General features: G+C 31.4%; 1 long non-coding RNA gene across 1 annotated transcript; it reads left to right on the forward strand.

The window, feature by feature from the left end:
* Positions 1-26,453, forward strand: LOC143231513 (uncharacterized). Its single transcript, XR_013016957.1, has 3 exons — positions 1-108; positions 279-329; positions 25,517-26,453. It is a non-coding gene; the product is annotated as an uncharacterized LOC143231513 (long non-coding RNA).
* The last annotated feature ends 227 nt before the right edge of the window (positions 26,454-26,680 follow it).

Here is a 26,680-nt window from a genome sequence, read left to right on the forward strand (position 1 = left end):
GTTCAGTGTTGAATCAATAATAAAGGAAAAATAAACTGCACTCTTAATTATGTTTGTGAATTTAAGCTGAAACTGATTTGATATTAGGTTTATAAAAGTCATGTTGCGGTAAGAGACACAATACAACTTAAATAATTACCTTTCTTGTTTAAATTTAAACTGTCGTCATGGCCTGTAAGTCCTAACCCTAATTTATACAATAATTTTAGAGTAACTATTACGCATTTCAAAATTTCACGTCAATATCTTTGTTCACTATCCATTTTTTTTTATTTCAGAGTGAATACGATCGAAATTAGTACAACGCCTCTAAAACCTTTACGTAGCAGGCATGTTGTATTTTAATGTTTCATTTTCAAGCAATTTACTGTGTACGGTTCACCAGTCACAAAAACCTATAATCTGGTGCCCATCCCGAGCGCAAAGACACTACTCGTGTGTTGTATAGGCCTCCCAACTTTTTGGAATATAATTTTAGAATATAAATGTGTGTATATATATATATATATATATATATATATACATTTTCATAATTCATGTACAGTAGTGAAGAAATTGGAGTCTTATAACATATGAATGATAGGTTGATAATAATTCAAGTATTTAAAGAAATATTTCCAAAATTATGACACTTTTATTTCACACACTATGTATAAAAACATCAAATTAAATATTCTAAATTTAGTAAAAACATGAATTGAAATATATTTATTTTAATTATAAACACTATAATTTAAAACAAATTCATATTAGATTATTTATGTAAAGGATGATTTTTATGACCGTCTATTTCTTTCTTCTATGGCATACAAAAGTGTTTTGATCTCCAAGCATTTTTTTTAGTGAACTCGAGGGGACTGGCAAACCTACTGTTGTATATGAATTATTAGTTCTGAATTTCGCGCAAAGCTACACGAGGGCTATCTAGTGTCAGACTAGAGGGAAGGCAGCTAGACATCAACACACACCGCCAACTCTTGGGCTACTCTTTAACCAACGAATAGTGGGATTGACCGTCACATTATAACGCTCCCACGGCTGAAAGAGCGAGCATATTTGATGTGACGGGAATTAGTACCCGTCACCCTCAGATTACGAGTTGAGCGCTTTAACCACTTGGCCATGCCGTGCCATGAATTATTAACATCTAAAAATAAGTTTATAATTATTTGAATGGTGGACATGCAAAATTTTGTTCTTTCAAGGATATTTAATTTTCAAGTTTCTCCAAGAAAAGTTTTTTAAATTTAGTTTATGATTTATTTGTTTGAAATTACCACAAAGCTACAGATTAGGCTGTCTCTGCTCTTTCCAACACTGGTTATAGAAACACAGGTTATAGCGTTGTAAGTCCGCAGACATACCGCTGTGCATCATTGGTATTGGAGATGGAAGATAAGTAGTACTTAAAGGTTTTAGTGAACGACAAGTGATTTATCAGAAGTGAAATGGTTAAGGAATAGTGATGTGAAGTGTGTTTAAACAAAATTTAACTCACATAATTTAATGTGAAACTATAAACATTGCTCTTTGTTAAATAAAAAAAAATAACAATAATAATATAATACATAAACATATTTTGATTTGTTGTTGATATATGATTCAATACTGTGGTAATATAGCATAACCTCGACTAGAGGCGTAAAAAAGAGGGAGATAAATTCAAGTAGAAAGTTGTAAAACATCATAATGAGTGAACAGTACTATAGAGATGTCGGCACTAAAAACCAGAACAAGTATAACATTGTTTAATAGAGACAGTTTAAAACCAGAAGTAGTATAACATTGTTTAATAGAGACAGTTTAAAACCAGAAGTAGTATAACATTGTTTAATAGAGAGAGTTTAAACCTAGAAGTAGTATAACACTGTTTAATAGAGACAGTTTAAAACCAGAAGTACTTTAACATTGTTTAATAGAGACAGTTTAAAACCAGAACTCTATAACATCGTTAAATAGAGACAGTTTAAGACCAGAACTCTATAACATCGTTAAATAGAGACAGTTTAAAACCAGAACTCTATAACATCGTTAAATAGAGACAGTTTAAAACCAAAAGTAGTTTAACATTGTTTAATAGAGACATTTTAAAACCAAAAGTAGTTTAACATTGTTTAATAGAGACAGTTTAAAACCAAAAGTAGTTTAACATTGTTTAATAGAGACAGTTTAAAACCAGAAGTAGCATAACATTGTTTAATAGAGACAGTTTAAAACCAAAAGTAGTATAACATTGTTTAATAGAGACAGTTTAATAGCAGAAATAGTATAACAATGGTTAATAGAGAAGTTTAAAACCAGAAGTAATTTAACATTGTTTAATAGAGACAGTTTAAAACAACAGGTATTATAACATTGTTTAATAAAGACTGTATAAAACCACAAGTAGTTTAACATTCTTTAATAGACACAGTTTAAAACCAGAAGTAGTTTAACATTCTTTTATAGACACAGTTTAAAACCAGAAGTAGTTTAACATTGTTTACTAGAGACAGTTTAAAACCACAAAAAGTTTAACATTGTTTAATAGAGACAGTTTAAAACCACAAAAAGTATAACATTGTTTAATATAGACAGTTTAAAACAACATGTAGTATAACATTGTTTAATAGAGACTGTATAAAACCACAACTAGTATAACATTGTTTATTAGAGACAGTTTAAACCTAGAAGTAGTTTAACATTGTTTAATAGACATTTTAAAACCAGAAGTAGTTTTACATTGTTTAATAGAGACAGTTTAAAACCAGAAGTAGTATAACATTGTTTAATAGAGACAGTTTAAAACAACATGTAGTATAACATTGTTTAATAGAGACAGTTTAAAACAACATGTAGTATAACATTGTTTAATAGAGACAGTTTAAAACAACATGTAGTATAACATTGTTTAATAGACACAGTTTAAAACCACAAGTAGTATAACATTGTTTAATAGAGAGAGTTTAGAACCAGAAATAGTTTAACATTGTTTAATAGATACAATTTAATATCAGAAGTAGTTTAACATTGTTTAATAGAGACAGTTTAAAACCAGAAGTAGTATAACATTGTTTAATAGAGACAGTTTAAAACCAGAAGTAGTATAACATTGTTTAATAGAGACAGTTTAAAACCAGAAGTAGTTTAACATTGTTTAATAGATACAGTTTAAAACCAGAAGTAGTTTAACATTGTTTAATAGACACAGTTTAAAACCAGAAGTAGTATAACATTGTTTAATAGAGACAGTTTAAAACCAGAAGTAGTATAACATTGTTTAATAGACACAGTTTAAAACCAGAAGTAGTATAACAGTGTTTAATAGACACAGTTTAAAACCACAAGTAGTATAACATTGTTTAATAGACACAGTTTAAAACCAGAAGTAGTATAACATTGTTTAATAGACACAGTTTAAAACCAGAAGTAGTATAACATTGTTTAATAGAGAGAGTTTAGAACCAGAAATAGTTTAACATTGTTTAATAGATACAGTTTAATATCAGAAGTAGTATAACATTGTTTAATAGAGACAGTTTAAAACCAGAAGTAGTATAACATTGTTTAATAGAGACAGTTTAAAACAAGAAGTAGTATAACATTGTTTAATAGAGACAGTTTAAAACTAGAATAAGTATAACATTGTTTAATAGAGACAGTTTAAAATCAGAAGTAGTTTAAAATTGTTTAATAGATAAAGTTTAAAACCAGAAGTAGTATAACATTGTTTAATAGACACAGTTTAAAACCAGAAGTAGTATAACATTGTTTAATAGACACAGTTTAAAACCAGAAGTAGTATAACATTGTTTAATAGACACAGTTTAAAACCAGAAGTAGTATAACAGTGTTTAATAGACACAGTTTAAAACCAGAAGTAGTATAACATTGTTTAATAGACACAGTTTAAAACCAGAAGTAGTATAACAGTGTTTAATAGACACAGTTTAAAACCAGAAGTAGTATAACAGTGTTTAATAGACACAGTTTAAAACCAGAAGTAGTTTAACATTGTTTAATAGATACAATTTAATATCAGAAGTAGTTTAACATTGTTTAATACAGACATTTTAAAACCAGAAGTAGTTTAACGTTGTTTAACAGAGACAGTTTAAAACCAGAACTACTATATCATATTTTAATAGAGACAGATTAAAACAAGAAGTAGTATAACAGTGTTTAATAGAGACAGTTTAAAACCAGAAGTAGTTTAACATTCTTTTATAGACAGTTTAATACCAGAAGTAGTTTAACATTGTTTAATAGACACAGTTTAAAACCAGAAGTAGTATAACATTGTTTAATAGACACAGTTTAAAACCAGAAGTAGTATAACATTGTTTAATACAGACATTTTAAAACCAGAAGTAGTTTAACATTGTTTAATAGAGACAGTTTAAAACCAGAACTACTATATCATATTTTAATAGAGACAGATTAAAAGCAGAAAGAGTATAACATTGTTTAATAGAGACAGTTTAAAACCAGAAGTAGTTTAACATTGTTTAATAGAGACAGTTTAAAACCAGAAGTAATTTAACATTCTTTTATAAACACAGTTTAAAACCAGAAGTAGTTTAACATTGTTTAATAGAGACAGTTTAAAACCAGTAGTAGTTTAACATTGTTTAATAGAGACAGTTTAAAACCAGTAGTAGTTTAACATTGTTTAATAGAGACAGTTTAAAACCACTAGTAGTAGTAACATTGTTTAATAGAGACAGTTTAAAACCACAAGTAGTTTAACATTGTTTAATAGAGAAGTTTAAAACCACAAGTAGTTTAACATTGTTTAATAGAGACAGTTTAAAACCACAAGTAGTGTAACATTGTTTAATAGAGACAGTTTAAAACCACTAGTAGTGTAACATTGTTTAATAGAGACAGTTTAAAACCACTAGTAGTGTAACATTGTTTAATAGAGACAGTTTAAAACCACTAGTAGTGTAACATTGTTTAATAGAGACAGTTTAAAACCACTAGTAGTGTAACATTGTTTAATAGAGACAGTTTAAAACCACTAGTAGTGTAACATTGTTTAATAGAGACAGTTTAAAACCACTAGTAGTGTAACATTGTTTAATAGAGACAGTTTAAAACCACAAGTAGTGTAACATTGTTTAATAGAGACAGTTTAAAACCACTAGTAGTGTAACATTGTTTAATAGAGACAGTTTAAAACCACTAGTAGTGTAACATTGTTTAATAGAGACAGTTTAAAACCACTAGTAGTGTAACATTGTTTAATAGAGACAGTTTAAAACCACTAGTAGTGTAACATTGTTTAATAGAGACAGTTTAAAACCACTAGTAGTGTAACATTGTTTAATAGAGACAGTTTAAAACCACTAGTAGTGTAACATTGTTTAATAGAGACAGTTTAAAACCACTAGTAGTGTAACATTGTTTAATAGAGACAGTTTAAAACCACTAGTAGTGTAACATTGTTTAATAGAGACAGTTTAAAACCACTAGTAGTGTAACATTGTTTAATAGAGACAGTTTAAAACCACTAGTAGTGTAACATTGTTTAATAGAGACAGTTTAAAACCACTAGTAGTGTAACATTGTTTAATAGAGACAGTTTAAAACCACTAGTAGTGTAACATTGTTTAATAGAGACAGTTTAAAACCAGTTTAGTAGTGTAACATTGTTTAATAGAGACAGTTTAAAACCACTAGTAGTGTAACATTGTTTAATAGAGACAGTTTAAAACCACTAGTAGTGTAACATTGTTTAATAGAGACAGTTTAAAACCACAAGTAGTGTAACATTGTTTAATAGAGACAGTTTAAAACCACTAGTAGTGTAACATTGTTTAATAGAGACAGTTTAAAACCACTAGTAGTGTAACATTGTTTAATAGAGACAGTTTAAAACCACTAGTAGTGTAACATTGTTTAATAGAGACAGTTTAAAACCACTATAGTGTAACATTGTTTAATAGAGACAGTTTAAAACCACAAGTAGTGTAACATTGTTTAATAGAGACAGTTTAAAACCACAAGTAGTGTAACATTGTTTAATAGAGACAGTTTAAAACCACTAAGTAGTGTAACATTGTTTAATAGAGACAGTTTAAAACCACAAGTAGTGTAACATTGTTTAATAGAGACAGTTTAAAACCACTAGTAGTGTAACATTGTTTAATAGAGACAGTTTAAAACCACAAGTAGTTTAACATTGTTTAATAGAGACAGTTTAAAACCACAAGTAGTGTAACATTGTTTAATAGAGACAGTTTAAAACCACAAGTAGTGTAACATTGTTTAATAGAGACAGTTTAAAACCACAAGTAGTGTAACATTGTTTAATAGAGACAGTTTAAAACCACAAGTAGTGTAACAATGTTTAATAGAGACAGTTTAAAACCACAAGTAGTGTAACATTGTTTAATAGAGACAGTTTAAAACCACAAGTAGTGTAACATTGTTTAATAGAGACAGTTTAAAACCACTAGTAGTGTAACATTGTTTAATAGAGACAGTTTAAAACCACTAGTAGTGTAACATTGTTTAATAGAGACAGTTTAAAACCACTAGTAGTGTAACATTGTTTAATAGAGACAGTTTAAAACCACTAGTAGTGTAACATTGTTTAATAGAGACAGTTTAAAACCACTAGTAGTTTAACATTGTTTAATAGAGACAGTTTAAAACCACTAGTAGTGTAACATTGTTTAATAGAGACAGTTTAAAACCACTAGTAGTGTAACATTGTTTAATAGAGACAGTTTAAAACCACTAGTAGTGTAACATTGTTTAATAGAGACAGTTTAAAACCACTAGTAGTGTAACATTGTTTAATAGAGACAGTTTAAAACCACTAGTAGTGTAACATTGTTTAATAGAGACAGTTTAAAACCACTAGTAGTGTAACATTGTTTAATAGAGACAGTTTAAAACCACTAGTAGTGTAACATTGTTTAATAGAGACAGTTTAAAACCACTAGTAGTGTAACATTGTTTAATAGAGACAGTTTAAAACCACAAGTAGTGTAACATTGTTTAATAGAGACAGTTTAAAACCACAAGTAGTGTAACAATGTTTAATAGAGACAGTTTAAAACCACAAGTAGTGTAACAATGTTTAATAGAGACAGTTTAAAACCACAAGTAGTGTAACAGTGTTTAATAGACACAGTTTAAAACCAGAAGTAGTATAACAGTGTTTAATAGAGACAGTTTAAAACCAGAAGTAGTATAACATTGTTTAATAGAGACAGTTTAAAACCACTAGTAGTGTAACATTGTTTAATAGAGACAGTTTAAAACCACTAGTAGTGTAACATTGTTTAATAGAGACAGTTTAAAACCACAAGTAGTTTAACAATGTTTAATAGAGACAGTTTAAAACCACAAGTAGTGTAACAATGTTTAATAGACACAGTTTAAAACCACTAGTAGTGTAACATTGTTTAATAGACACAGTTTAAAACCAGAAGTAGTGTAACATTGTTTAATAGACACAGTTTAAAACCAGAAGTAGTATAACATTGTTTAATAGACACAGTTTAAAACCAGAAGTAGTATAACAGTGTTTAATAGAGACAGTTTAAAACCAGAAGTAGTATAACATTGTTTAATAGAGACAGTTTAAAACCAGAAGTAGTTTAACATTGTTTAATAGATACAGTTTAATACCAGAAGTAGTTTAACATTGTTTAATACAGACAGTTTAAAACCAGAAGTAGTTTAACGTTGTTTAACATAGACAGTTTACAACCAGAACTACTATATCATATTTTAATAGAGACAGATTAAAACAAGAAGTAGTATAACAGTGTTCAATAGAGACAGTTTAAAACCAGAAGTAGTTTAACATTCTTTTATAGACAGTTTAATACCAGAAGTAGTTTAACATTGTTTAATAGACACAGTTTAAAACCAGAAGTAGTATAACATTGTTTAATAGACACAGTTTAAAACCAGAAGTAGTATAACATTGTTTAATACAGATATTTTAAAACCAGAAGTAGTTTAACGTTGTTTAACAGAGACAGTTTAAAACCAGAACTACTATATCATATTTTAATAGAGACAGATTAAAAGCAGAAAGAGTATAACATTGTTTAATAGAGACAGTTTAAAACCAGAAGTAGTTTAACAATGTTTAATAGAGACAGTTTAAAACCAGAAGTAGTTTAACATTCTTTTATAAACACAGTTTAAAACCAAAAGTAGTTTAACATTGTTTGATAGAGACAGTTGAAAACCAGTAGTAGTTTTACATTGTTTAATAGAGACAGTTTAAAACCAGTAGTAGTTTTACATTGTTTAATAGAGACAGTTTAAAACTAGTAGTAGTATAACATTCTTTAATAGAGACAGTTTAAAACCACAAGTAGTTTTACATTGTTTAATAGAGACAGTTTAAAACCACAAGTAGTTTAACATTGTTTAATAGAGACAGTTTAAAACCACAAGTAGTTTAACATTGTTTAATAGAGACAGTTTAAAACCACAAGTAGTTTAACATTGTTTAATAGAGACAGTTTAAAACCACAAGTAGTGTAACATTGTTTAATAGAGACAGTTTAAAACCACAAGTAGTGTAACATTGTTTAATAGAGACAGTTTAAAACCACTAGTAGTGTAACATTGTTTAATAGAGACAGTTTAAAACCACTAGTAGTGTAACATTGTTTAATAGAGACAGTTTAAAACCACTAGTAGTGTAACATTGTTTAATAGAGACAGTTTAAAACCACAAGTAGTGTAACATTGTTTAATAGAGACAGTTTAAAACCACAAGTAGTTTAACATTGTTTAATAGAGACAGTTTAAAACCACAAGTAGTTTAACATTGTTTAATAGAGACAGTTTAAAACCACAAGTAGTGTAACATTGTTTAATAGAGACAGTTTAAAACCACAAGTAGTGTAACATTGTTTAATAGAGACAGTTTAAAACCACAAGTAGTTTAACATTGTTTAATAGAGACAGTTTAAAACCACAAGTAGTTTAACATTGTTTAATAGAGACAGTTTAAAACCACAAGTAGTGTAACATTGTTTAATAGAGACAGTTTAAAACCACTAGTAGTGTAACATTGTTTAATAGAGACAGTTTAAAACCACTAGTAGTGTAACATTGTTTAATAGAGACAGTTTAAAACCACTAGTAGTGTAACATTGTTTAATAGAGACAGTTTAAAACCACTAGTAGTGTAACATTGTTTAATAGAGACAGTTTAAAACCACTAGTAGTGTAACATTGTTTAATAGAGACAGTTTAAAACCACAAGTAGTGTAACATTGTTTAATAGAGACAGTTTAAAACCACAAGTAGTGTAACATTGTTTAATAGAGACAGTTTAAAACCACAAGTAGTGTAACATTGTTTAATAGAGACAGTTTAAAACCACTAGTAGTGTAACATTGTTTAATAGAGACAGTTTAAAACCACAAGTAGTGTAACATTGTTTAATAGAGACAGTTTAAAACCACAAGTAGTGTAACATTGTTTAATAGAGACAGTTTAAAACCACAAGTAGTGTAACATTGTTTAATAGAGACAGTTTAAAACCACAAGTAGTGTAACATTGTTTAATAGAGACAGTTTAAAACCACAAGTAGTGTAACATTGTTTAATAGAGACAGTTTAAAACCACAAGTAGTGTAACATTGTTTAATAGAGACAGTTTAAAACCACAAGTAGTGTAACATTGTTTAATAGAGACAGTTTAAAACCACTAGTAGTGTAACATTGTTTAATAGAGACAGTTTAAAACCACTAGTAGTGTAACATTGTTTAATAGAGACAGTTTAAAACCACTAGTAGTGTAACATTGTTTAATAGAGACAGTTTAAAACCACTAGTAGTGTAACATTGTTTAATAGAGACAGTTTAAAACCACTAGTAGTGTAACATTGTTTAATAGAGACAGTTTAAAACCACTAGTAGTGTAACATTGTTTAATAGAGACAGTTTAAAACCACTAGTAGTGTAACATTGTTTAATAGAGACAGTTTAAAACCACTAGTAGTGTAACATTGTTTAATAGAGACAGTTTAAAACCACTAGTAGTGTAACATTGTTTAATAGAGACAGTTTAAAACCACTAGTAGTGTAACATTGTTTAATAGAGACAGTTTAAAACCACTAGTAGTGTAACATTGTTTAATAGAGACAGTTTAAAACCACTAGTAGTGTAACATTGTTTAATAGAGACAGTTTAAAACCACTAGTAGTGTAACATTGTTTAATAGAGACAGTTTAAAACCACTAGTAGTGTAACATTGTTTAATAGAGACAGTTTAAAACCACAAGTAGTGTAACATTGTTTAATAGAGACAGTTTAAAACCACAAGTAGTGTAACATTGTTTAATAGAGACAGTTTAAAACCACAAGTAGTTTAACATTGTTTAATAGAGACAGTTTAAAACCACAAGTAGTTTAACATTGTTTAATAGAGACAGTTTAAAACCACAAGTAGTTTAACATTGTTTAATAGAGACAGTTTAAAACCACAAGTAGTTTAACATTGTTTAATAGAGACAGTTTAAAACCACTAGTAGTGTAACATTGTTTAATAGAGACAGTTTAAAACCACTAGTAGTGTAACATTGTTTAATAGAGACAGTTTAAAACCACTAGTAGTGTAACATTGTTTAATAGAGACAGTTTAAAACCACTAGTAGTGTAACATTGTTTAATAGAGACAGTTTAAAACCACTAGTAGTGTAACATTGTTTAATAGAGACAGTTTAAAACCACTATAGTGTAACATTGTTTAATAGAGACAGTTTAAAACCACTATAGTGTAACATTGTTTAATAGAGACAGTTTAAAACCACAAGTAGTGTAACATTGTTTAATAGAGACAGTTTAAAACCACAAGTAGTTTAACATTGTTTAATAGAGACAGTTTAAAACCACAAGTAGTTTAACATTGTTTAATAGAGACAGTTTAAAACCACAAGTAGTTTAACATTGTTTAATAGAGACAGTTTAAAACCACAAGTAGTGTAACATTGTTTCGTAGAGACAGTTTAAAACCACTAGTAGTTTAACGTTGTTTAATAGAGACAGTTTAAAACCACTAGTAGTTTAACGTTGTTTAATAGAGACAGTTTAAAACCACTAGTAGTTTAACGTTGTTTCGTAGAGACAGTTTAAAACCACTAGTAGTTTAACGTTGTTTCGTAGAGACAGTTTAAAACCACTAGTAGTTTAACGTTGTTTCGTAGAGACAGTTTAAAACCACTAGTAGTTTAACGTTGTTTCGTAGAGACAGTTTAAAACCACTAGTAGTTTAACGTTGTTTCGTAGAGACAGTTTAAAACCGCTAGTAGTTTAACGTTGTTTCGTAGAGACAGTTTAAAACCGCTAGTAGTTTAACGTTGTTTCGTAGAGACAGTTTAAAACCACTAGTAGTTTAACGTTGTTTCGTAGAGACAGTTTAAAACCGCTAGTAGTTTAACGTTGTTTCGTAGAGACAGTTTAAAACCACTAGTAGTTTAACGTTGTTTCGTAGAGACAGTTTAAAACCACTAGTAGTTTAACGTTGTTTCGTAGAGACAGTTTAAAACCGCTAGTAGTTTAACGTTGTTTCGTAGAGACAGTTTAAAACCACTAGTAGTTTAACGTTGTTTCGTAGAGACAGTTTAAAACCACTAGTAGTTTAACGTTGTTTCGTAGAGACAGTTTAAAACCACTAGTAGTTTAACGTTGTTTCGTAGAGACAGTTTAAAACCACTAGTAGTTTAACGTTGTTTCGTAGAGACAGTTTAAAACCACTAGTAGTTTAACGTTGTTTCGTAGAGACAGTTTAAAACCACTAGTAGTTTAACGTTGTTTCGTAGAGACAGTTTAAAACCACTAGTAGTTTAACGTTGTTTCGTAGAGACAGTTTAAAACCACTAGTAGTTTAACGTTGTTTCGTAGAGACAGTTTAAAACCACTAGTAGTTTAACGTTGTTTCGTCGAGACAGTTTAAAACCACTAGTAGTTTAACGTTGTTTCGTAGAGACAGTTTAAAACCACTAGTAGTTTAACGTTGTTTCGTAGAGACAGTTTAAAACCACTAGTAGTTTAACGTTGTTTCGTAGAGACAATATCAAACTTGAAGAGTGTAAAATCGTAACGTGTAAGCAACACTTTTTTTTTTCGTGAGATGTAATTTAAAATTAGAAATAACATAACATCACAAGAGTAGAAAGATGTAAGATACTCCACCCCAAGTGTATTATAATCAGGAAACTTGATGATGATTTATTATTCAAGTTATAAATTTACATAATCGTAATTTAAAGTAGTCATGAAAGATGATTTAAACAAGTCGAAGAGACTTATTCTATTTTGATATGATATAGCGTATGTTGGTTCTCTTTTATCTTGTTTGTCAGTAAGTTCACTAAGAGCTTAATAACTTTGAGAAAGTATCATTACCATTTTGTATGTGATGCAAATAGGTAACTTGGTACATGAAGGAATTATGAATGATTTTCACAACCAGTTATTAAGTATTCTTCCAAATTAACGAGTTACCAGTTTAGAGTTTTGCAAAAGGCTAGACGCTTCTTTTTATAATAGCTGTTTGACTTAGTTTGGCATGCATAGATATAGCTTGTTCTTCATATTAGATTTGTTTGTTGTATTGTTTATGGTATCACAGTTCGATGCCCAACGCTAGTACAGCGGTAAGTCTACGTATTTACAATGCTAAAATCAGGGGTTCGATTCTCCTCGGTGGGCTCATCAGACAGCCCTATGTGGCTTTGCTATAAGAAAAACACACAGTTCTATGAGACTTTTAAGAATGGAAATATGCAGCAAATTGTTTTTGAATTTCGCCCAAAACTGAACGAAGGGTATCTGCACTAGCCGTCCCTGAGTTAGCAGTGTAAGACTAAAAGGAAGGCAGGTAGTCTTACCTATCAACTCTTGGGCTACTCATTTACCAATGAATAGTGGGACTAGCTGTCACATTATATATGAAACAATTGAAAAGGCGAGCCTGTTTGGTATGACGGGAATTCGAGCCCGCGACCCTCAATTAACGAGTTGAGTGCCTTAACTACCTGGCTATGCCGGGCCAGGGAAGCTATATAAATTCATGATTAATGAAAGGTTATCTTATACGTAATCGTTAAAACGCGAAAATGTCAATAAAAACTGCAAAACACAAAGTGCCAAACTGACACTGTGCATGCTACTCCTCATGGTTCATTTGAACCTCAATAAAAATTTAGCGAAGATCCATAAAGAGGGGAAGAAGTAGTGATGGCAACCATAAAACAGTCCATAAAAATTGTAAAGATCCATCCACGCGTCACGAAATAACTACATGAATATAAAACAGACAACAGACAGTACTATTATATTTATTTGTGTTTGTTTATTTAGAATTAAGCTCAAAGATACAGAATGGGCTATGTGTTTACTGTCCCCTACAGGTATCGAGACCCGCATTTTAGCATTGTAAATTCGCAGACATTCTGTTGTGCCATGCAGGGGGGTTATTATGTTTGTACAAGATACGTTAGAAATACATATTTTTGTTAATATCCAACAATTTGTTGCGTTTTCAGGTCCAATTAAAAAGTTCTGATATAAATCAAGGGTGATGTTGCTTCGTTTGAAACAAATATTTTGCCTCAGACTGACTCAACAACAAGTCTGAAGGATTATAACACTAGAAACCGGATTTCGATACCAGTGATGTACATAGCAAATCTCATTACAATTATAATAACCTTGGATCTGTTAATCGTTTTTGTTTTTTTTGTACCTAAGAGAATTTAACAAATAATACACTAACTTTCTTGGTTTCAAAGTGTTTTTCCAAAATTGCCTATATAATACAATAACTTCTGATTATAGTAAGCTATATACTTACATTAAAACCAGACCAGGTAATGAATATAGGTAATTAAATATATTCCTCCTGTGTATTTTTTAACGATTAAAATATATAATTTCATCAGTTAGGTATCATGACTGTTAACAATAATTGCGGCCGTAATTCCAATAACATCTCCCGACGTTTAACCAGCTAAACCGATTTAGTTTAGTTCTATATACATGCATTAATATAATAATGCAAAATTACCCTTGTAATAAAGTAAAATAATGATAGACAAATCAAAGTAATATCATTCAATATACCAAATAGTACTGCCAACACTATTAATGAAAATAACAATAGATAAGTATTATACTAAGTTTTTGTAGTACGAGTGGAAAGATGGTTCATGAGCAAACATCAAATGGTGATGTAGATCGTGTCTCAACATTTCATTGCATCATCAACATTGCAGTCTATATTTCATTATATGCTCTAAAAAGTTACAATTAAAACCATTATTTGAGTGAGAACATGTAGCTCATTGTGTTACAGTTAGTTGTTAATTTGGCTTGTAATAAAAAGTTTAAAATTAAGTACAAACCATTGTTTCAACGAGACAACTGTTATAACGTAGTGTATTACGTATGACAGTTTTATCACACAAATCGTCTTAATTTATCCACTATTTGAATGAGGCAAATATTATAGCATAGCCATTTTTACAAATAATTAGTGTTTTATCTATAAAACACTGTATTAATTCATTAGTTTTATAGGTTTTGATTTTTCAATTAATATATCATACATCCTGAAAATGTTCTACCATACCTGATATATTCTATTTGTAAATATTGAACAAGACATTTACATCATTATTCCATAGTCATTTGTGTTTTATTATATTTTTCTATAGGTTTTGTATCTACATTTAATTTGCATGTCATACGTGTTTGTATTTTCTAACATTTTATATGTAGAGCAGTTATCGCTAATTCGCAAGTTTCATTTCTATAATTAATATATTATAACATCTGTTTGCCCTAAAAATACTTACTAACATCATTGAAAAATGTATGATAACGTAAGCTTCATATTTAGCTTTATAATTTCATCTTTATAACAGTTCCACTAAAATTTAGTTTTAAACGTTACACATAAATAGTTATGTTTAACCATTACTACTGTATACAGTTAAATTCTTATCTTTCTGTAAATATTTTTCACAAATCTTTATCTAGAGGTTATTTTCATGCTGGTTTGTAGCTTTACACTTTATTATGACTAAAGCTAACTGTACATAAGCATTCTTTGTTTCTATTTCAGGATTATTAACATTGAACGTAAATAATAGAAGTAATCTTCAAACAATATGGACGCTTAAACTCTATAGGATATTTAGTCTGTTTCCTGACGACCTTTTCTAAGTTTTAGTATGTACTGACTTTAAAAGTCAGTAAAATAAATTACTGATGTTTTCACCTTACATAGAGATACAAAACGTTGAATATGTACTCATGATATTCTATTTGTCAAAATGTGATGAGGCATGTTCAACGTGTACATTACAGTTGGTATAAAATTCACATATGCTTGCTAATCAATTAGACTCCATTAGCTGTTTATTCACATTTCTAATAAGTATGTTTAACCATATAATACACATATCCATATGTATGTGTATTAGTAATGTAAGTAAGCAAAATCATAAAACTAATTAAGACTGTGGTCACATGTAGTGAAACATTTACACAAAACTTAAGTATTAGACAGACGATCATGATCTTAGATCAACTGTTCAAATTCAATTATTCCTGGTAAACTTACTAGAAAAGATCAGACAGTAGATTAATGGAGATGTTCATTGTAAGTGTTAGAAATTAGAAACCTTTTCATCACTAGAGATAATATGAGCAATTATAGCTTTCTTTTCTTCAGGATGTCATAGCCCTGAAAAGGACCTGTAAAAAGTCAGTTGTTTAAACAGAATAATTTTATTTAACTAAATATCTCTCGTCTTCTTTATTGTCTGGAAAAAATCCTTTATTTAAAAAACATGTTAGAGATTTGTTATTATACCCACAGCTCAATGAAATGACAACTGTTTGTATCCAGGTGTTCCAGCATGTGATTAATAAATATGGTATAATAGAATGTTTCTCTGTTTAGAAGATCTAGAAAATATATCATGCACTTGAAATCTATAAGCTGGTTATCCACGTTGTGTTGGACAACAGATATTTCTACCCTTTTAGTATACTTTATTTTGCTTAAAACTGACATACCAAAAGCTTGATAAGCACTTATCTTTAGAAAATACAGAGGGCCTTGTACATACAGGAGAGTATATTAATCATTATGTCACACAAATAGTGTTTTTATGTTATTGAAGTTAAATGTCAGCAAAAACGAACTTGTTTATTCTTTCACTTTACATAATGATACAAAACACTGCATGCATATTCATGATATAGTATTTCTCATGTTTTGTCAGGAAATGTTCAATATGTATATTTCCAGTTAGCATACAATTATTTCGTGAACTGATTATCCACATTCCTGACAAGTGTGTTAAGTCATCTAACACAAATCTCCATATAATTATGTTATTGTCAATTTAGGTAAAATCACAAACTATAGATATGACTGTTATCAGACACACTGAAACATGTCTTAATAAAAACATCGAATACTGAATAAGAGATTAGGATCTCAGATCAATTGTTTAGATTTATAGCTAATCAGTCATATATGGGGCTTGAGTTGTGTAAAGTTATCAGGCAGAACTCAGTTTACAACTTTTATGGAGGGGGTTGTTCATAGGCCGACACAGTCTTATTTCGATTAAATGGTGACGTCACAATGTATGTTGTTGACAAAGAAAAGTAACTCATTTATCAGTACATAGTTGGACTGGCTGTCACATTATAACTGAAACGGCTAAAGGGGTGAGCATGTTTGGTGTGGCGGGGATTCGACCCCGCGATCCTCAGATTACCGGTCGATCGCTCTAACCACCTGGCCATGCCAGGCCCACGTCTTCTTTAATAACAGTGCAACAATTTCAGTTTTAATAGCAATTCATAGTTTATTAAAACATTCCAATCCGTCAACATGTTTGTACCACAACAGGATGTGTTGTACTTATAATTATTCAAGCAGAAGAAATGATGAAATATATATTATCGGGTATATGAGTTAAAACTAAAGATATAATAACAATCCCCAAAAATCAAGTAATTTGATTTCGTTTGTTTTTTTCGGTTGGTTAGTGCCTGTCACTTGATGCAGATATTTCTTTGTTTTGTTTCTTTTAGGTGAAAGATGACGGAATCGCGTAAGTGTAACTGCTAACAATTAACATGAATCTTGAGAATCGAGTCTTTACTGTTTGAACAAGGTTATGTTGTAGGGATTACATTGTATATAAACGTATTATGAAAGGTGTAATATACGTTAGACATATTACTAGAGAGATTGTCCAAACACGCATGTTTCGAAGAGTTGTTTCCACGCTGGAACTGCATCTCTCAAGACAGAAGTGTGCCTTGCTATAGTACAAAGATTATCCAGTAGAAATGTGCCTTGCTATAGTACAAAGATTATCCAGTAGAAGTGTGCCTTGCTATAGTACAAAGATTATCCAGTAGAAGTGTGCCTTGCTATAGTACAAAGATTATCCAGTAGAAGTGTGCCTTGCTATAGTACAAAGATTATTCAGTAGAAGTGTGCTTTGCTATAGTACTAAGATTATTCAGTAAAAGTGTGCCTTGCTATGGCACAAAGATTATTCAATGGAAGTGTGCTTTGCTATGGCACAAAGATTATTCAATGGAAGTGTGCCTTGCTATAGTACAAAGATTATTCAATGGAAGTGTGCCTTGCTATAGTACAAAGATTATTCAATGGAAGTGTGCCTGCTATAGTACAAAGATTATTCAATGGAAGTGTGCCTTGCTATAGTACAAAGATTATCCAGTAGAAGTGTGCCTTGCTATAGTACAAAGATTATTCAATAGAAGTGTGCTTTGCTATGGCACAAAGATTATTCAATGGAAGTGTGCCTTGCTATAGCACAAAAATTATTCAATAGAAGTGTGCCTTGCTATAGCACAAAAATTATTCAATAGAAGTGTGCCTTGCTATAGTACAAAGATTATTCAATAGAAGTGTGCTTTGCTATGGCACAAAGATTATTCAATGGAAGTGTGCTTTGCTATGGCACAAAGATTATTCAATGGAAGTGTGCCTTGCTATAGTACAAAGATTATTCAATAGAAGTGTGCCTTGCTATGGCACAAAGATTATTCAATGGAAGTGTGCCTTGCTATAGTACAAAGATTATTCAATGGAAGTGTGCCTGCTATAGTACAAAAATTATTCAATTTAAGTGTGCCTTGCTATAGTACAAAGATTATTCAATGGAAGTGTGCCTTGCTATAGCACAAAAATTATTCAATAGAAGTGTGCCTTGCTATAGTACAAAGATTATTCAATGGAAGTGTGCCTTGCTATAGCATAAAAATTATTCAATAGAAGTGTGCCTTGCTATAGTACAAAGATTATTCAATAGAAGTGTGCCTTGCTATAGTACAAAGATTATTCAATGGAAGTGTGCCTTGCTATAGCACAAAAATTATTCAATAGAAGTGTGCTTTGCTATAGCACAAAATTTATTCAATAGAAGTGTGCCTTGCTATAGTACAAAGATTATTCAATAGAAGTGTGCCTTGCTATAGTACAAAGATTATTCACTAGAAGTGTGCCTTGCTATAGTACAAAGATTATTCAATGGAAGTGTGCCTTGCTATAGCACAAAGATTATTCAATGGAAGTGTGCCTTGCTATAGTACAAAGATTATTCAATAGAAGTGTGCCTTGCTATAGTACAAAGATTATTCAATAGAAGTGTGCCTTGCTATAGTACAAAGATTATTCAATAGAAGTGTGCCTTGCTATAGTACAAAGATTATTCAATAGAAGTGTGCCTTGCTATAGTACAAAGATTATTCAATAGAAGTGTGCCTTGCTATAGTACAAAGATTATTCAGTAAAAGTGTGCCTTGCTATAGTACAAAGATTATTCAATGGAAGTGTGCCTTGCTATAGTACAAAGATTATTCAATGGAAGTGTGCCTTGCTATAGTACAAAGATTATTCAATGGAAGTGTGCCTTGCTATAGTACAAAGATTATTCAATGGAAGTGTGCCTTGCTATAGCACAAAAATTATTCAATAGAAGTGTGCCTTGCTATAGTACAAAGATTATTCAGTAAAAGTGTACCTTGCTATAGTACAAAGATTATTCAATAGAAGTGTGCCTTGCTATAGTACAAAGATTATTCAATGGAAGTGTGCCTTGCTATAGCACAAAAATTATTCAATAGAAGTGTGCTTTGCTATAGTACAAAAATTATTCAATAGAAGTGTGCCTTGCTATAGTACAAAGATTATTCAATGGAAGTGTGCCTTGCTATAGTACAAAGATTATTCAATGGAAGTGTGCCTTGCTATAGCACAAAAATTATTCAATGGAAGTGTGCCTTGCTATAGTACAAAGATTATTCAATGGAAGTGTGCCTTGCTATAGCACAAAAATTATTCAATAGAAGTGTGCTTTGCTATAGCACAAAAATTATTCAATAGAAGTGTGCTTTGCTATAGCACAAAGATTATTCAATAGAAGTGTGCTTTGCTATAGTACAAAGATTATTCAATGGAAGTGTGCTTTGCTATAGTACAAAGATTATTCAATGGAAGTGTGCCTTGCTATAGTACAAAGATTATTCAATGGAAGTGTGCCTTGCTATAGTACAAAGATTATTCATTGATAAGTTCATGAATATTACGGTGAACGTCAATAATGATCAGGAAAGCTTTCAAATCGTAATCCGTTAGATAAACAGAGGAATAAATTGACATGTAATAAAATCTACAATAAACTATCTGCCAAGAAGTAAAATATAATTGAATGAAATCATATTGTTACGTATGGGTTCTTAAAAAGCTTGATGCAAAAAACACGAGCAGCTGTGTTTAAGAAGAAAGGATAACCAAAAAGTATATTCTGAGTCCAGATAATGGTACAAGTGTATTTGATGCGTTTGTAACGCGTAATGTGATGTGTAAAAAAGGTGTTAGCAAGTGATTTTTAAACCAGTTACAGATACTCATTTCTCAGAAAGGGGGCCCAAAGACCCCATAGAGAGGCTACCTGATTAAACTACTTGTATTATTATAGCAGTGTGTTGTCTACGATTTTGCAGACGTGTTTAAGTAAACTAGTGTGTATAAAGTTCAGATAATTATTGATAGTAAAAAAAGGAAAAATCGTAGATGCGGTGAAGGACTTTTTACCCATCTTTGTACGTCAGAAACACTCTATAACAATTGTTCTAAAATTATAAATATATCAAGATGAACAAGGATAACCTGTTTCTTGAGTAACTTCATCTAACGACACGAAAGAACACAAGTTACTGACTCACGTAATGTCCTTAAACGATTAAAATAGTATGGTGGCCATCTTTAAAATTAAGCCAAAACAGGCACTTTGATAACTCTCACTCCACAACAAAGATTTTGTACCATACACCTGAACTAGAGGGCAAAAAATATTTCAGATTTTTAAGGAAAATTCTGAAAGTAACGACACCATGATAAACATACTTTTTTATTACTTGAGTTATCTCGAGTATACACTTTTATATAATTCACATAATACCAGATAATTCACCAAACACTTTTTTAAAATTAATGTTTAGTTTGGCATTACAATAGTTTCTTAAGCTTGTGCAATTTAAGAACGAATGTTGCAGCTTTTGTATATTTCTTAAAACAAGTGCTCCCTGAATTAATACGTAAATTGTATGGACTTTGTGCGTGTTTCTATCATCATCGTGTAACGTATTCACATATACTTGATATAATTCTGTTACAGAGTATAAAAGAAAGTGTATCTAAGATGATCAATACTTAAGTCATTGTCTAAACTATCATTTAACTATATTGGATTTGTCAAATTCGGACAGTCCTAACCATCATTCTAGCAAACACGCATGCGTGTACATGGTCTGGTTAAAGAATAGTGTGGTTGACAAAACTGTAAGGCGACTTATGAACATCTAACAAGTTCAGTGGGTGCTTTAGGAGTTAAATTTTTGTCATCAATATCACCGATTTAGGAGTTGAATCCTTTGTTATCAATATAAATGCTTTAATTGTTGGATTCTTTGTCATCAGTATAAGTTCTCCCTCTTTGTCATTTCCCAGCGACCATCCAAACTCAGTAGATGATGACATCGGTGGTTGCACAGTCAGCGAGTTCAACCACATTGATCACTCTAAGTACAGAAGTAAAGATGTTCAATACTGGTCTGCTTCAATGCATCAATTTCCGTTGCAGGCTGTGACTCTTACAGCTGGACTACAACCTCTGTTATCTTTCCTGCAACAAGAGAAACAGAAGTTTCTATACTCGAAAGTCCTTGAGACGGGATAACACTTAAGTACTTTCCATATCCACAGAAGTAATTTATGAAATCTTGGTTTAACAAAAGAGTGAAACTAGTTTCTATGCAGCATCATGCATCACATCAAAGCGGTTATTCACCTTCATTATGAAACCACACATCAGACGATTGTCCAGCAAGTTTCCTCAAAGAAAATACTACCTTGCCATCTAAAATAATTTCTACTAACGGACGTTTTGAAATTTCTTCATATTCTTTAATTAGTGTTAAAACCCCAAAAAGTTAATTCACAATATTTTAACTCTCAAACAACAATAACAATAATAGCTATTAAGCGAGACCTCTTTGATACAGCCAAAGGCTTAGAAAGAACAGAGATTTAAACGGTAGCATTGGAACATACTGTAAAAGGTGCGAAGATAAACATTTAATAATGCTGTTAAGAAAACATTATAAAGAAAGGTTTGGATATAAAGACTGCATCTTTAAAACAATGACAATGATAATAACAAAATAGAAACTGTGAATTTCGAATTGATTACATTATTGACAACAGAGGGAAGTTGATGTTATTATTTAATGTTAAGTGACCGATGGAAACGGAGAAGTTTTATTTATTAAAAAGTTTATAATCTATGGTTCCAGAGTCGGGAATCTAAAGTTTTTAAAAAGAGGGAGTTGGTTTTTATTTGCACAGTGCAATCGGAGACAAAACTCAGGTGGATTAGTGGCCTATTTTGCTTTTAACTGAAGGTCCCACTTGTTTATGTGCACGTATTCGTAGGTGGTTTTATATGCGTATTTTTACACGACTCACGAGTGCATAAAGTTGGTTAGTGTCTTTGGGTAAAAAAAAGTTTGAATTCTAAATGTTGACTTAAATACTAAGGTAGCATCATTTGTTTCGATTATTTTTAAACTTGGGATTGGAGTTTAAATCTTGCTCTCCAATAAAAGCACATAGCTAGACTGTGTTTTTCTTCATCGTAGGTTTAACTTGTTCGTTTAAAATTAAGCAAGCGAACGCACACACACACAATGGGTTACCTGTGATCTGCCCACCACGGGTATCGAAACCAGGTGTGAGGACGCGGACACACTGCTGCACCAGCGGGGACGTCAGGAATAGACTTATAGTAATATTAGTAACAAATAATTACTATACATAAATTAGGCTTTGGTTCTTACAGGCAGTGTGTTATTTCTTCCTTCACCTTTCTCTCTCTTTCACTTTACTTCCTCTCACTGCAATACTTCCTAATTTTTCTCCTTCTATTTTTCTCGTTGATCACCTTTTCTTTTATTCTCTTTCCCCAAAGCAATGCAAACACCCCCCCCCATCACATCAAACACGCTAACCCTATCAGCCGTAGTGGCATTATAATGTTATGGTTAATCCCACAATTCGTTCGTAAAAAGAGTAGCCCAAGTGTTGGCGGTGACGACTAGCTGCCTTTCCTGTTGTCATACACTACTAAATTAGGAACGGATAGTGCAGATAGCCCTCGTGTAGCTTCGGGCGAAATTCAAAACAAACTGTGCCATTGGGATTGACTCTCAAGGGTGTAAGGGGGGAACATGTTTGTTGGAATGGGGACTCGAATCCGCGACCATCAGATTGCCAGTCGAGTGCCATAACTACTTTGTCAATAAAGGTCTTCAGTTATTCGTATAATGCTCATAATAATAGATAAAAGTATTTGTGAGAGTCGGACCGAGAAGTGATCCCATCATAAAGATGATAATTAAAAACAAATTGTTTGTTCTTGACTCTCAGTTTAAGAAGTTGTTCGAATTTTTATTGGTTGAAACTAGAAAGCAAGACATCTTTCATTGGGAATAACTGTTTAACAATTACTTGAGTTTTTCCTCAAGTAGAATGTTAGTGAATAAGGAATGAATATCAAAACTGGTCACAACAAATTGGTTTGCATTAGCAAGTTTAGGTATCTCTTGAGCAAAGAAGAAAGGGTATTTAACAGTAATTCGATCTCAGTTACAGGTACAAGATATTTAGAATAAGTCGGAAAGGTAAACTATCTTTAAATATTTTGGGTAAACTACACATAAGACGACTGCGAGAAGTTGTAGGATAAAGTTCTGCAAAAGTGGTGTCACAAACGAGTTTACAATTTTTAAAATAGCTTAAAGCCTGTTGAATCTTTTGTTCATGTTTGAGATAAGATTAAGCCAACCATTATCGAGGGGTGTAACCTTTTCTCTTGTCATATAAAATGTCTTCCATTTTAGAAATATGATCAGACATGTTTAAAAGGACAACACCTACGACAACGTTTCGGTTACTGGCTAGCTCTTTTGAGGCAGAATATTCAACTTATGTAATAGAATAAGGTTGTTTAAGTTGTTCAACTTACAGAATGGGGACAATGTCATATGTTTAACTTTGAATGTAGGAAAACAGTCACAATATGAAAATTTGTTTATAATTTTAAAGCTCATAGAAGTTAGATTATTTAATTATTCCAATTATTTATGTGACTTTGAATTATATATGAAAATACTTGTTAATAGACTTTTTGTGGAGTGCTCTTTGATCAAAAAGCACGATACTATGAACCTTAATGAAGAAATGTTCAGATTAGATGACGTGTTAGTAAGGTCAGTACATAATATATGAAGTGTAAGCGGAACTATCAAGAATTCTAATTCATACTGATCTTATCAAGTCAGGTTAGGCACCACGTTTGTTCTCAGGTGGTGATAAACCAGACGAGTAGCATTGTTCCTGTTATATATATCTACTTGAACAACGGTGACGTAAGATGAGTATCTCATGTATCGTGTAATGTTACATATCATGCATCGCGCTATTATTGCAACAAATAATTAACTTCAAAATGTTTGTTGTATTAGGTTACATTGTATTTGAGTATTTAAAAAGAAATTATGAATTTGTCCTAATCGACCTGGCACTGCCATGTGGTTAGGGCACTTGACTCGTAATCTGATGGTCCCGGGTTTGAATCCTCGTTGCACCAAACATGCTCGCCCTTTTAGTCGTAGGGCGTTATAAAGTTGTGGTCAATCCCACTATTCGCTGGTAAGTAAAAGAGTAGCCCAAGAGTTGGCAGTGGGTGGTGATGACTAGCTGCCTTCCCTCTAGTCTTACACTGCTAAATTATGGATGGCTAGCGCAGATAGATCACGTGTAGTTTTGCGCGAAATTCAAAAACATAACAAACTAACTTTCCTGACTACCTTGTTTTTTATCCTGTTATTGTATTTCCGATCACCTTAAATTTAGTTTTTATGAGACATTCTGTATTTGATGTGCTATTATGGTTAAAACTGGGAAAGAGCGTCTATAATTAAAGACAAGTTTTTAATATGGATGCCGTTTGCTCGAGAATGGGAACTACATTAATGATTTTTTGAGAACTGTTTATCATACTAACTAAATGGGTATAGAAATATATTTTGCTGCTGTTTCTGCGTATGATAAAATACAAATGTGTTCGAAATATGTTAACACTAATATTTAATTTTGTTAATCCAGTAGTTAAATAAGTTTAAATTTGAAAAGAACATAACAAATGTAAAACTCCTTAGATTAATTAATAAAAAAGGCTTAAACCATTATTAGTTAAGGAACTATATTGAAAATAAGTTGCCGCTTTGTAATTAGTATGGTTTTTAATGAACAACTGCATGAAGTGTTACTTAATTTGCTTACATATTATCAATTTTATTGTGTTTATTGTTCTGCAGGGTATATATACATATATAACAAATCAGTTCCAAATTAACCAACCACCAAGGACAGGATTGCTTTTTAACACAAAACTTTATTTGTTTTGTTTGTTTAGAATTAAGCACAATGGGTTATCTGTGCTCTGCCCACTATGGGTATCGAAACCCGGTTTATAGCGGTACGGGTCTGCAGATATATCGCTGTGCCACTAGACAGCTAACGCAAAGCTGTACAATGGGCCACTGTGCTCAATTCACTGTTGGGTTCGAACCTCGAATTTTGGCAGCAAACGGCTTTCTTGATTTACTTTGGCTCTTGTTAAACAAAAGCTACACAATAGATCATCTGTGCTTTTGCCTACCTTGGGTATAAAAACCTGATTTGTAGCATCGCGAACCTGCAAACTTACCACTGAGCCATGGGTGGGAGGCATGGCCTTTGTGCTTACTGCCGAGTGACAGGAAGCAGGGATCAAGTGTGCTTTAAACAGTTAGGATTTGTTCTGGATTTGCAATAACTTCATGTTTCTCACCTAACAGGTTTCTCCTTGCATTTTATAGAAAATCTCCAAACGTTTGACTTGAGAGGTTCAAATAAAGTACGTGATAAAAAACAACAACAACAACAACAAGTCTAGTCTGAAGTTAATGTTTTCGGCCAACGAAAAGATTATATGTTTGTTTGGAGTTCACATTCCTTCGTAGCTATTGGATCCTTTCTCTTTCCGAATAGAGAACATAGAACACAGCTACTGATAACTTGTTTTCTTGTCGTAGCTTATGTTAGAAGTAACGACTTTAGGTCCAGAGTCTATAAACCTCACCTTACTCACCAAGGAGGAGATAGATGGTCTGGAAAGTTTTCTCGTGGGAGATCTGACAGCGGAACTGTTCGTAATAAAATTACTGCCTGTTCTCTGTGATCGTCAGCTTTCCATAAGAGGATTAGTGGGAACAACGACAAGTGTTTGCCACACTCGATGTTAAGAGATTAACAGATTTAGTTCTCTTTCAATATGTTATCTCGGTTACTGTGCAACGTTATATATATACATAAGTTCATACATATGTAGCAGATTTCGATATGCCTTTGTGCGCTTCTAAAAGCTTAATTCAAAATATTTTTTATCAATATGTATATAAATATTGTACTAGGTACCTTGTACAAAAATATACGTGTAATGAATACATTTTTATTTTCGTATTTTAGGAATTATTTTATTCATTTATTATGTATCTTTGGAACGTTTTTTTTCTTTCGTGAAATACTTTTATTTATTTCGTAGAATGAGCCTAGTACGTTAATTTAATTTTAGAATAAGCTGGTTTGGTTTCATTCGTAATATAAAAGCTACTAGTGAGAATGTGCTTGAATGGAAAATATAATAACTCCAAACTGGACCTTTCAATGGGTCATCAATAAGTTTCAAGGCTTATAACGCTAAAATTTGGGGTTCGATCCCCATGGCGGACACAACGCAGATAAGCAATCTATTGTATAGCTTTGCGCTAAAGCAAAAACAAATAAGATAAATAAAACTAACCAAGAAGAGAGTTTACACCAGTTATAAGTTTTATTCACGTTGTCTTCATTCTGTATTGTCACAGTTAACTAACACTAGCTATTACATAAACTTAACTATCGCCCTCTATATAACTATTAATTTCAATGTTGCTTAGGTCTAGTTTATGGCAAAATAACATATTTTCTTACGGTAATCACAT

Source organism: Tachypleus tridentatus, chromosome 11 (assembly GCF_004210375.1).
Source record: "Tachypleus tridentatus isolate NWPU-2018 chromosome 11, ASM421037v1, whole genome shotgun sequence".
Classification (NCBI taxonomy): Eukaryota; Metazoa; Arthropoda; class Merostomata; order Xiphosura; family Limulidae; genus Tachypleus; species Tachypleus tridentatus.